Source organism: Lynx rufus, unplaced genomic scaffold, assembly GCF_022079265.1.
Source record: "Lynx rufus isolate CCGP_SWC_20201006 ecotype Redwood Valley unplaced genomic scaffold, mLynRuf1.p SCAF_1, whole genome shotgun sequence".
NCBI classification, from domain to species: domain Eukaryota; kingdom Metazoa; phylum Chordata; class Mammalia; order Carnivora; family Felidae; genus Lynx; species Lynx rufus.
Genome location: NW_025814823.1, coordinates 42,307,287 through 42,321,181, shown reverse-complemented (window position 1 = coordinate 42,321,181; position 13,895 = coordinate 42,307,287). Strand labels below are relative to the sequence as shown.

Below are 13,895 nucleotides of genomic sequence, written 5' to 3'. Positions count from 1 at the left end.
ACAGCTTCCATAAGGAGGAGCCCTGACTGCTTTTCAGAGGTTCAAAATGTTGGGAAAATTCATAAACCCTGTGCAATGCATTCCTTGGTGGGGAAATGCAGATAAATTTTTGTTTACTGAAAGAATGAAGCAAGATTGCAAGACAGTTTCAGTTTATCTTTTCCGTTCTCTACCCTCTCTTTCTGAACTCTGCCTTGTATTTCCTTTGCCGGAGCTACTATCAAAAATCCACACTCTTCTAAGGCCTACCTTTCTTCAAAAATCACATCTCTGAGATTCAAGGGTCCATTTCCTGCGTGTGCAGCATAACTAAGTTGTGTGAACATGTAGTTGATGAGAATGACAATTTTGAGTAACTACTCTTCCACCTTCCCCTCATTGAGATGTGAGTGAGTAAAATGAGTTAGTTTCACATAAAGCCAGAGGTATTTGCAAGCTGAATTCAGTAAGACCATGTCATAGTGGTTTGATACATCAGAGTGACTTCAATCGCACAATATATGGGGCCAAAATTTTGGATCACCACCTATATAACCTTATGTATGGTTATTACCCACATTATGTATGTAATCACTCCTTTATTAAAAGTGGTGTTATGACTTTTAGTTCTGGAAAAATATAATTTTAGATATTCTTATTATGTAGGAAAATGACATTTAGATTTTACAATTTGGGTTTTTGGTAATTTTAGCAACATAGGTGTGCTTTTACTTCTAAGTCAGTGTCTAGTATGCTTCAAATACCAGAGATGATGTGAAATAATGATATGAATGCAAGATCTAGGTAATATTTTACAGCAAAGCTGCTACTTAATGGTCTTTTCTGATATCTTGTTAGTAATTAGCATATTAGTATTACTGTTACCAGTTCTAAAGTATAGCAGTAGCTGGTACCGAGTACTCTTTTTTTTTTTTTAAGTTGATTTATTTTGAGAGAGAGTGCAAGCAGGGTAGAGAGAGAGAGAGAGAGAGAGAGAGAGAGAGAGATGGGGAGAGAATCCTAAGCAGGCTCCACGCTGTCAGCACACAGTCCGATGCAGGGGTTGAACTCATGAACCATGAGACCATGACCTGAGCTGAAATCAAGAGTTGGACACTTAACTGACTGAGTCACCGAGGCACCCCCCAAGAGTACTCTTAATGATTTTATATTGTTATGAAGGCATGCTATTTATGAGGGCACCTTACAGTTACAAATCAGTACATTCCTTATTTGAAAGTTTCAAATGTTTTTATTAACATCTCCCTTTTATACAAATATTCTCATGCTTCCTTTTCTACATTATGTTTGCTAAAAAGTGTCTGTTGTAGAAAATAGAATGGGGCATTTTTTCCCCATGGCAGAATGCACATCTCCGTTTTTAATGCATGAGCAGGAGGTTTGGTTCATTAAGCTCAGTGGCACCGATAGTAAACTAAACAGGAATGAAAGGAAGAGGAACTGAAATACCATCATCCCACTAATGATACTGAAACTGCACAGCTTTATTGGGAGACTGCCCAGACAGCCACTAATGGAAGGCATGGTCCAGGATGTGAACTTGGTGTTGGAGTGCCAAAACTACAGATCTAGAAAAAAAAAAAAAAAGCATTGCCTAAAAGAATGCCTGGAATAATTTAAGCAATTGTCCAGAATTATGGTGTGTGTGTGTGTGTGTGTGTGTGTGTGTGTGTGTGTGTGTTACTATATTTGTTGGTGGGTGGGTTAGAGAGAGAGCATGCATACACAACAGGATGGAAGAAAAAATGAAAGTGGGGAATATTCAATTACCTTAAGACTGTATTGAACAAGGAAAGCAGTTGTATCACATATATGTATCTCAGGATGCATGAATTGGAGATATCCAGAGAGCTCAGTGTCACTTTTTGACTTAAAGAATGTGGCTTCAGAATGTTAAATAATTTCTGAGAAATGTCCACTTTCCTAAGAAGGGACTAGAATACATGGCTCTTCATATCCCCATACACTTCCACATCACAATGCTATTTAGGTATTTACTAACACTCAGTTATAATAATTAACACTATTATTTCTCTTATAAATGAATATTATTGTTCCTAGTTCACCCCTGCACATGAGGAAGTATTCAGAAATGTGCCCTTTGAAATGAGGGAAGAAAACAGATTCTCTGTTCAAATTGGGCCTGTGCCCAGTTTGAACAGAGAATCACTCAGCTGGGGATGGCAGCTTTCGTGGCCTCTGGCTGACACAACCCCCTCAGTGGCTTTTCACAGCCACTTAGAATCAAGTCCCAGCAGGCTCCAAGCGGAAGCCGCAGCTGCGGACACTGGGGAACACCTATGTGGCCCTCGGCACATGTCACAGGTCCCTTTCTGATTTCAGTTCTGCTCATGTTTTGTGTGGAAGGTTGGAGGGCAGGTAGAGAAGGGACATTCCTCTCACCCGATTACCCCCTCCTCTTTGATACGCACTCAGAGAGAGGGAAAACTTTTGGAAATTGCCCAGGTGTGCTCTGAAAAACACAAGTCAGAGTTTGGGTTCAGTGACACCTTTGCCCTTCAAAAAACTACAGAACGAAACACAGAAGTCCCCCTTTTAATGTTCCAACAAAGGCAAATAAATTCAGTAAGAAGGCCAGGTTTGATAATCGTACCTGAGTTCATGCTGAACATTTAAACGTGGTAGGGGAATCCGTCTGTGGTTAAAGCTTTTCCTGCTGGAGGACTTCACTGAGAAGAAAATGGTATGTTTTACCATACCAAGAGGGATAAGACATGGAACATATGGAAGAAATGGAAAAAGTCCAGCAGGAGATCCTTAAATAGAAATGAGTTTTTAGATAAAGAAAAGACTTCCATGAGAAAGAAATATAAGCTATTTCTGAGACCCAGGTGTTCATAACCCAGCATAAATCTCCATTTACTATTGCAGACTCTAGCAAATTACCTTATTACAATTCCTACAATTTGTTTCAATTTTATTCCTATATCCTTCAAGGTAACAAAATAAATTAAGTATTCTAATTGACTAGGGGAATAAAAGGCCTTGATAAAATTAAAAACATCTTAGAGTTCAGAAACATCAACTGGTGAATTAGAATATTGGCTGGTTTGGCACTATAGAAGCACAATCATGAATTTTACTCCAACCCCCCCCCCTTCTCCCAGTTTATCTTCCATTAAATGTTGAGCCCAGGAACTTCATATTTTTTAAAATATATCCACTAAAATAAACATCTTGGAACTTAATGAAAGCAAATTCTTTGAGATATCATAGATTATTGTTCTATAACATCATGGCTCAAAAGTGAGTGAATGTGTTCAATTCAACACAGCCTAGTTAATTAAGTACATTCTTTTAATACTTAGTTTAACATGCATATGTTAGTATCTTGCTTATCCACAATACTTAGATACTTTCCTAGGCACTTCAGGGATAAATATTTTAGCCAGTTCTTAACTTCTATGTCCAAATCTTCTAGAGCTTGGGACAGATTCTACGTACATGTTAATAGTGCAACCCTTGTTACTGTATGCTGTGATGGGGCACATCAGGTGGAAGAAAGTTGGACAGTGACATAGATTCAGGCTGACATATCAAAGAATGCCTCATGGAAGAAGTGGGATTTGAGTCGAGCATCAGAGAATAGTTGGAGAGTCATCAGAAGTTTAGAGAGGTAATTGGGAAAGAAAATTGTGACAGAGTAGTGCACTTTAGACAAGGTAGCAAAGTGAGGGGCAGAGGATAGGAAGTTTTAGGGTACATCTTGGTATAGGGCATGCACTATCAGGAGGGGTTCATTTTGACCCTTGATCCTAGCTGAGAGGTCAAGAAGTGGTAGAAGAGATACACTTTAATCAAATTTATTGCTGATATGAATTTGTAAACCAGAAATAATATTATGGCACTAAAGACTTAGTGAGACAGGCAGGAATAGAGCTCAAGTTTACAAATGTTTTTAAAAATGTTTTTGAGAGGGGCGCCTGGGTGGCTGAGTCAGCTAAGTGTCCGACTTCAGCTCAGGTCATGATCTCACAGCTTGTGAATTTGAGCCCCATGTCGTTGGGCTCTGTGCTCACAGCTCAGTGCCTGGAGCCTGCTTCGGATTCTGTGTCTCCCTCTCTCTCCGTCCATCCCCTTCTCTCTCTCTCTCTCTCAAATATAAAATAAAAAATAAAAAACGTTTTTGAGAAAAACAGCACGTAACGTGCCATTTTTTTTTTTTTTTAATTCTCGAAGCTTCTACTAAAGGAATTTTTTCCTTTCAGGCAGTAATGTTCGGGAGGTGGGAGAGATGGGAAAACAGAGAAGGAAAAAAAAACCCATTTTTATTAATAACATTGAGGTGGCATATACCCTTTATTTTCTTCTCCTCTTCAAAGGCATACGCTCTATTTGACCTTGTGAACCTCATCAGTTTACAAAAGCATTTATTTTATAGGTGGTCTGGTCAGCTGTCATTATGATGGTACCTAATAAAAATATTATAACGAGGCAAAAACCAGTTTAGCTTTGGGATTCTTTACTTATGCTGTCCTTCCTTTTACCTCCCTCCTCCCGCCCCCTCCTTTGAGCATAACCACCACAATCCACTCTCCCAATACACATCCACAGAAAATCAGCCTAATTCCCAAGATCCTTTCAGTATTGCAACATTTTAGATTGGTGAGTGCAGGACATTACACTCACATAAATTAAGAGTGAGAGGCAAGCATAAAATAAATGTGATTTCTACTACATTGTAGGTGCTGTGAGAACACAAAGAAAGAAGCAGTTTGATTCTGATAGAGGCCGAGTGAAAGATCCAGTAGAGTATGATATTTAAGATCTATCCTGAGTGGTGATTAGGAGTTCGGTGGGTGAGCCATCAGGAGCAAAAGCCCTTCCGGTGGAGGCGTCAGATGGAAGAGGGGAGAGGATGAAGACGTAGGCACGTAGTGATGTTACTGGAAGAGCTGCTCATCTCCAGAGGCTGGACCAGTACTTCCCAAACGGTGTCCCATGAGATAGGGCAAAGCAAGCAAACAAAACAACATGGCATAAAAACGGCAAATATTTAAACCTCTTTAATAAGCCTATATGTTTCATTACTCCCTTAAGACACTTTTGTTATTTCAGGAGGCATCTAATGTAACTAATGTTTTATGGAACATAACTTGGGAAAGGCTGACTCAGTAAGTAAAATGTGCCTATTTTGTTAGAAAAAGGAAAACGAAGGTATTTAAGATTCATTGGATGCTTGAAACTGGGACAAATTCTTTCAAACAAACAAATACACACACACACACATTAGTACTGATTATACATCTGGCAGTATGTCTGTGGCTTCGTAAGCATAAGAAAAACATGAGTAAAACACAGTGTAAGTCTCTAAGTAGCTGAGAGTGTGTTCAAGTTTTACAAAGGAGTGAACATTATTTCCAACTGTTGGGATAGTGAACACTTTTGAAGAAGGTGACATTGATCAGTGTCTCACAGCAAATAGAAATGTACATGAAGGGCTTTCTGGGCAGAGGGAGCAGCAGGAACCAAAGTTCTGTTTTGAGCTCAGGGAATAGTGAGGTGCCCTGGCTCAACCAAATGTGTGCAGCATGTTTTGAAAAGGGAGATGAGAAAAATGAGGAAAAAGAGTTTAATGTTATCTAGATACTAAAGGACACTGAATGTCATGAGAAAGAGTTTGAAAGTCAATCTCTAGATAGTGTGAAGTTGTACATTTGTGAACTGTGACATCATCATAAGAAAGAAGAAACTGAGAACTTCATGAGATCAGCATTATTTATCTTTAATTAAGATAGTGTGGGCAGATAGAACTTAGGCACTCTGATATCTTTTTGAAGACAGTTTTGTTTTATGGGATTTATACATTTTTAAATGATGTCCCCAAACTGGACAGCTTTCCCATTAATTATTGTCATGGTCAAAGTTTAGTTGCCATTACCTTGTATTTAAACCAGTGAACAAATTGCCATCGAGTAACTGATTTTTGGATATGTTTTGAGGGCATACAAAATTGAACAAATATTTATCAAGTGCTTTTCTGATTGAGGGGAGCCATATCTGCATATATGACACTTTTTGAGGGCAATTATATTCTATGTAATATGGAATTAAAATGTAAATACAGGGAGCCTGGCTCAGTCAGTTCGGTGTCTGACTCTTGGTTTCGGCTCAGGTCATGACCTCAAGGCTTCATGGGTTCCAGCCCCATGTCATGTTCCTCATGGACAATACAGAGCTTGTTGGGATTCTCTCTCTCCCTCTCTCTGCCCCTCCCCCCTTACACCGTCTCTGTCCCTCTCAAAATACATAAGTAAAGAACTTAAAAAAATAAAAACTTTAAAAAAAGTAATAAAAATGTAAATACAATAATTGAGAACACAGAAAGAGGAACGTAGGATGCTTGTCCTTAGTAAAGAAAATGAAAACAGGGCCCATCGATGATGAATGAGGAAGATTTGGAAAGGTAGAGAGGAAGCACTAAGTTCACGTGGTAGGAGAAAACATGAGCAAAATTGCACCATCAAGTCTCATTGCCTCATTTGCCTGGGATTCAAGAGGATTAGGCAGGATTCTGACATGATGAATAAATATTGTTTGTGGAGTGGAAGCACACTAAGGAAATAGAAGGCGAATTATGACAACCAAGAGTTTCAATTTAGAGAAGAGTAGATTACTTTTAGATTTCTAAAAATGTTAACCAGAGTTTCTCTGTGGCACATGAGATAAATGTTAGTTTTAGAAATATATTGCCACCAAGATAATTTCTTAGAAACCAGTGTTCCCTGGAAACAGAAAACTACTTGTTTTGGAATTTGGTGACTTTGCTTTCTAGGCCCAATAGGCAATATAGCAGGAAGTTATGTTTTAGATAAGAGTAAATTTGCTTTTTTAAAAGTGGATTGTACTGCATATAGATTTAACAGATTATACATAAAATATAACAACAACTAAATTAAAAATAGGCCATGTATTTTTAAAGCATTGCTTAAGGTCACCTTAGATAGACGTACAAAGCTATCCTGCTTTACCCAGTTCTAACACTGGTGAACTTTCCTTTCCCATATTTCACACATGCAACGATTTCTCTTCATTTGCCTTATTTCTGCGGTTATGAATTCAAAAATATTTAGAATTTCAGCATTTAGAGAAGGCATTGGAAATAACCCTACAGTTTTAGGACTAGAGTGGTTAAAAACTGATATTATTTTTGTATGCCTGTACAATAACCCATTTTTAGATGTCCGTTGTTTCTTTTATAAAATATTTAAAGTATTTTCAAATAATGTGCTTTGCAGTTACATACTGTATATCTCTTACCATTGTAAAATGCTTTCCTGATCACAAATCAAAATTGCAAATTACAGTTAACTTCTAATGGTTTAGTTAGTTGCAAATAGATATTCATAGATGACCTAACTACTATAGTTGAAAAGTATTCTTGTTTAACGTGTCTGACGTACATTACATGAATTATTTTATTCAAAACTCAAAAATATTACTGTCTTCCATTGTTTAGAGGAGACTACTGAGGTGTGAAAAGGTTTAGCAATTGGTCCGAGGTCATACATTCAGGGTTAGTGTTGGAATCTGATTTGGTGCTCCAGAATCTAGTTTCTGCCACAATATGAAACTCAGTATCATCAGTTTGTAAGCAGTAAACAATTCTTTGTATTAGTATATTGAATTATTACCATACATTAAGGAAAACAACCAAATATATGACCCCAATGTCTATTACCTGCTTTATATATGTCATGTCAAATAAATACCAAATATATAAATGTAAAAAAAAAAAACAGGCAGATATTCAGATAGTCTTCAGACAATTAAGATTATTTATACCAGGACTATGAAATATTAAGTACAATAGAATTAGGGAACGATTATCTTAATAAACATATGTTTTTGCTTTAAATTTTATATTATTTTCCTGCCCAGTAATATAATTATTTGCTTTCCTACTATTTTGTTGTTGTTGTTGCTACCAATGAGGTTTTAAAGTCTTTCTGTTCATGATTGCCAGCTTTCATTACTGAGAGTAGACCATCCCATTTGAAAGGCACGTGTCTCATCCCTCATCAATTTTCCTTTAGTTTGGAGTTGTTGCTGTCACAAGTGATGATGTCTGATGTTTGAACTTCATAGGATGATTGTACCCAGAGGCTTTTTAGGCAGCTGTGTTTGGTGTCTCGTGGACATTAAAAGGAATGCTCTCACCATGGCTTCCTAACAAAGTACTAGTCATATAGTTAGTACTATGAATCCAACCAGTGTTTTATCATTATTCTACTTAGTTTGATTTACTCTTTAGTACATCAACGGCACAATATAGCCAATCTCTTGTTTGTTCTGTTCACTGCCACTATGCATCGAGCTGAGTGCTTTGTAGCTATTTTTTCCTTAAATAATAACATCTCCTTTTTCATCCTGTATCCTGAAGCATTTTTTGGATTTGTCCTTTGGCTTCAGGATTTGTTTGCATTCGTTTGTACTAAACTACATTTAAAAAAAAAAATTGTCTTCAAGCCAAGCCACTTAAATTATCTAAATGTGTTAGTAAGTTTTAAAGGATGTCTTATTTCATTTCCTATTCTGCCTTTTAATTTTACAGTACTCGTAATTGTGCAACCTATTGTAAATCTAATTTGAATAATCTTTTATTCAATTAGATGCTTGATGTGTTGTCTCACAAATGCATTTTTGAGATTTCCTTTCATGTTTCTTTCCTATCTCTAGGTTTAGGTAAAATGAGTGAGCTGTCTTTTGTCAAAGATACATTTTAGTTGAGGGTATTTGAGCAAGGTGGGAAAATGGGCTTCTTACAAATTCATGTTATTTACACACAGTTAATCCTAAATTGCCTTTTGATATAGGTAGGTACATTAGTTTATTTTACAAAGCTACCATGCCATCTATAAGGTTATGTGTCTGTGTATATCTCCCAAGGGGGGGAAAAAAAGAATGATAATTGATAGCCAACCACTGGGACTAACCATGTTGGGCTCCCTCATTTTTAGCCATCTCTTTTCCATATAAGAATGCATTTTAGAGTAAAGGATGGCCTATGACTGTTGCCAAAGCAATTTGTAGCCAGCTGTAAAATTAGCTTAAGATTTGTACTTGTTTGCTTTTCCACGACTCTAGAGAATGCCTCCACTAGTGGTTTTGATAGTGGAAATTCCTACTATTCACATGATAAAATTCAAAATAGGAGAAACATAATTATTAATTGTGCATTAGGTATTTCTTCATTTGACTTGAGAACTCACTGTTCTCTACTCTTTTAAAATTAGCTCACAGCAAATCTGCTAAGTGTCTGTTTTCTAAAGTGACTCTCTTCTCCATGGGAGAGGCATAGCTTTTTGCAAACAACAGCTTTACTGTTTCTATAGTGATGCTGCCTCCTTACTACACTGAATGACAGTATACCAGAGTCTTAGGTTATTCACACTTATACATGTATTCCATGGTTTAATTGTCTTCTAAATATATGATGCTCCTGTCCAATTTGGAAGCGGACATTCATTAGAAAAGAAAGTAGAAAAACACTGAAGCTATTCTGGTGTTCTTACTTGTCCTCTACTTTGTTCTTCACTTTCTGCTCTCTGGTTTATTATACTTTAAAACCACCAAGATTTCTTCTTAATCTCAAATTCCCAATGATTCTCCTTCTCTGTAAATTTCTTTGTTTACAAATAGATTTTCTTTTTTATACATTATTTTGTTTTCAGTTGTAAAATGTATAACATGCCAACTATTCCTCACTTCACTTTCAGGATCACGGATACTAAAACCTAGTTGTTTATTTTGCCTCTCCAGCCTCGTACCCAACATCACACTCCATAGAGATGAAAATAGGCTTTCAGGGTCCATATGTGAAAAAGGTTCTCTTTTTATTTGGCTTCTTTTCTGTTTAAATCAGAACCCCTGCTCTTACATTTAGCCCCTTTGTGAGTTTCATTGCCCTTATTAATCTCCCTTTTTTTCATCTCTGTGTCTTCTATGTTCTCCTTTATGATACAGTCTTCATTTTTGTATCTGTCATTATCTGTGAAGCTATTTCTGAAGGTATTTAAAACTCCCTTGGATTGAAGACTTGTGTCAAATGCTAACGAAGTAAAAAGGATTATTGGATTAAAAGTTTGTCTGTGATCAGCAAGCTAAACATTAACTATCCATTTAGGTGAAAGGGCTTGTGGGAGTCAGTGAAATAAGGAAGTGTTCCCTGTTTCCACTGAGCTTAGGAGAATACAGTTCCAGGTAAGGTATATTTAAATCCACAAGAGCCACCCACTAGAACAAAGAAAAATGTAGGTTGTAAGGAGTTGAAGAATAATCTTTTTTTCCTCTATGAACATCAAACATTGTTTACTTGGTAGGTGCATTCCAATGAAGGTGTTATTTCCTGACTAAGGTGTTGGTTTAAACATAAAACTAACTGCATGATGCCTAGAGGGAGAAACTGGAGTAAAAATTATCTAAATGCTTTCACAAATATCTGAAGCCTAGGATGGGCAGAATGCAGATACATTTTCCCAGAGAAAACCCCTAAAAACCTGTTAACTGAGCTGATGACTCCATGGCTTCTAAGTTCCTATTCTCTAGTTCTTTGACCACTTCTGATTTGGGATTCTCCTTAAACTTAAAACCACTTTAGGAGCATTGCAGAGGTTTACCTGCAAAGCAAAAACTGCCAGGAGAGAAAGTAATCTAGTGATACTCAGATTTACACTTCTTTGAATCTTGCTTCCTATTAATTCTAATACTATTATGCATTTATAAAATATAGTACTGTTTTAAACAGAAATCTACTTTTTATTGTCAAAAGGACATATATGACTTTCTTGCCTTTCAACTAGTACATTTCTTTTTTGTTTCAAGTTTTTAGTTAATTTCTAGTTAGTTAACATATAGTGTAATATTAGTTTCAGGAGTAAAATGTAGTGATTCATCACTTACATGTAATACCCAGCGCTCATCACAAGTGCCCTTCTTAATACCCATCAACCATTTAGCAATTATTTTCAATTTCCTTTTTTTTTAAATTTCTTAATGTTACTGATTTTTGAGAGAGAGACAGAGCATGAGTGGGGGAGAGCAGAGAGAGGGAGACAGAGAATCTGAAAAGTAGGCTCCAGGCTCTGAGCTGTCAGAACAGAGCCTGACGCAGGGCTCGAACTCACGAACCATGAGATCATGACCTGAGCCAAAGCTGGACACTTAATGACTGAGCCACCCAGACACCCCTATTTTCAGATTTCAATGTGGCTAAGATTCATTGAATATCAAACATTGCTAGGAGCTTTCATATACATATTTAATCTTCTCAATGAAATCTATGAGGGAGATGTTTTTATTTTAATATTTAGATTATAAACCTATTCCAGTATCAAAGAAGAATCCAATACCAAGAGGTAAAAGCAATCTGAATTTCAGGACAGTATTCCAAAGAAATATAACTTTAAGAAATCAGAAAATATCATCATATTAGGTAAAAATAGAATATGTGAAACTATCAAATTTTTCTTTTTCTTTAAAGTCATTTCTTGCCTGGTGACATTTAAAACATTTTGATCTTTGGAAGTCTCTTTTCTCTACTTATTTCAAAAATAATTTCTTTGACATAGTTTGTAATAACCTCTTTTTATTATTCATCTCATTTTGACTGCTAATTAGGCTATACACACCATGACTAGAGATCATCATCGTTGATTCCCTTGTCTATAAAACAAAAACAAAAATCAAGTAATATCAAACACTAGAGAAACTGAATTTCTCCTAATTCACTCCTTTAAAAATTAAGTTCATTAGTTTCTTTGTTGACATGCTGAAGAGCAGAGACATGCACTTGAATTTAGAGAAGGAGTCAGATTTGAATTAACAATACAAAACTTGATGTTTTGTAATTTTCTTTTTTTATATACTTCACTCTTGCTAAGTCTAAGTTATTTGTTACACTGAGCTTTCTTTCTTAATCAGCAGCAACTCAATATCTAATCTGTTGTCATGCTTTCATTTTTTTACTGAGAAAGACAGATGCACAGTAATTGAGTAATATATTTTTTTATTTCCCCAGTCTCTGATTCTTGATGCATAGTATCCACTTTAATTCACAGTACAAAGTCTAATCAGTTCTGGTCATTGGTTTAAGTAAGTCCTGGCAATATTTTAGTAAATAACTTTATCAACTACTAAACACTGTGAGAATTCATACTTTAAATTTACAGCTATGTTTACAAATTCTAAAGGGCCAATGAGCCCTTTCATATCTGTTTATACTGGAACTCATGCATTATTAGAGTTAGTGATATAATGTGAGGAGGCCCGGAATATATACTTTCATTCTTCCTGAATACTGTAAACACATGTTACATATTAGGCAGCATGTCAGATCCTGAAGTCATACCTTTCTCTTGAAGGACAACCAATTCTAATATATGTCTATTTGTTAGAAAAGTTGACTTTGGATTATAAATATAGATATTGCTGACTACCAAGACAATTCATCAAGGCATTAAATATTGTCATTGTAAATTCTGCTTTCCTGTCTTCTCATCATATGAATGATAATGAATTGATTAATGTCTACTAAACTATAGCAGTAAACTATAAATAAATTGGGGGCAGATTACTTTTTGGACTGTAGATAACAAACATACAGGATTATATAGAAAAGACCTGGTGAAATGTGATTTTTATGGTATGTGGAAACTTTTCCCTGGTTGACATTTAAAAATACATAGTGTAGTTCTTTTCACTGAAATAGACACTGGAATGGAAACTGCCCACACTCCCTCCTGTAGAAAAGTAGGAAAATGTTTCCAGCAGCCTCTCACCCTTGCTTTGTATGCTCTGAGTATCTGGCATCATGTGCACTCAGTGAGAATCCAAATGTGTTGATGTTTACTAAACAGCATGGTGCACAATTTCCTACCATAGCGCATACGAAGAAAAGCAGAACATATGCTTGAATATTCCAAATAACTTGTTAGAAAATGCATGTGGATCTATATCTAATATGAAATTAATTTTTCACACACACACAGAGCCCTGTAACCAGATTTTTACACAGTGGGTTGTGATATTGTAATCCCTCATTCATGAACTATGTGTTTGAATTACACTACTTGAATTATCAAAGTCATCTTGCTGTTTGAATGCCGCTGGCATGGTATTTGAAAGAATTTTATAATCAAGTCTAGCTCCTTTAGGGGAGATGTTGATACTGCCCCTGTAGGTGGTACAATAGATGTTAGTTAGTGGCTTGAAGCTAATTTTTCTATTTCATGTACTTATGAAACATTGTTTTTCCAAAAGATACCAGAATTCTGATAGACTCTTCCTTTCCTCTCTGTCTCTCACACACACACGTGTGCACACTTTTGCATGTGGAATCTCTTAATTTCCTCATCTATAAAATACTGTTAAAAAGATAATTTAATGAACTTTTAAAAGTTTGAAAAATTTCAACAATTTATAGAGGATTGGATACTTAGGGAAGTCTTCAAACCTCCAGATGCCCAGTTAAATGAGTGTTATTCAGTGAAATGAATCTTGTTTAGTGTTTTGGCCTCAAAAGAATCATACCAAGTATATTTTACCAAACACCTATTCTAAGCCAAATATTTCCCTAGGAATTCTCATTTATCTTTCTTAGTTGTGACAGCTCCATTATATTATAATTATTTCCATGTGATGGCTGTGTAAAGCTGAAAGAGTTCCACATATTGTTATGCAACACGGTACTGCTTCTGATCCTAGTTTAGTCTAGCCTTACATTATTACTGACTTTGACTAAGATCCAGAAAGTATGTTTATCATATCTGCATGTTGTATGAAGTAAAATATAAAAGGTAGATGACAGAATCTGGATGAAGAAAATTTCAAAGTGACTGGAATAACGAAGAAAAAATTAACTGTTTTATGTGTGA

General features: G+C 36.0%; 1 protein-coding gene across 4 annotated transcripts in view; it reads left to right on the top strand.

Moving 5' to 3' along the window:
• Positions 1 to 13,895, top strand: part of PCDH9 (protocadherin 9) — a 922,330-nt gene that overhangs the window by 356,030 nt on the left and 552,405 nt on the right. The window lies entirely within an intron of this gene.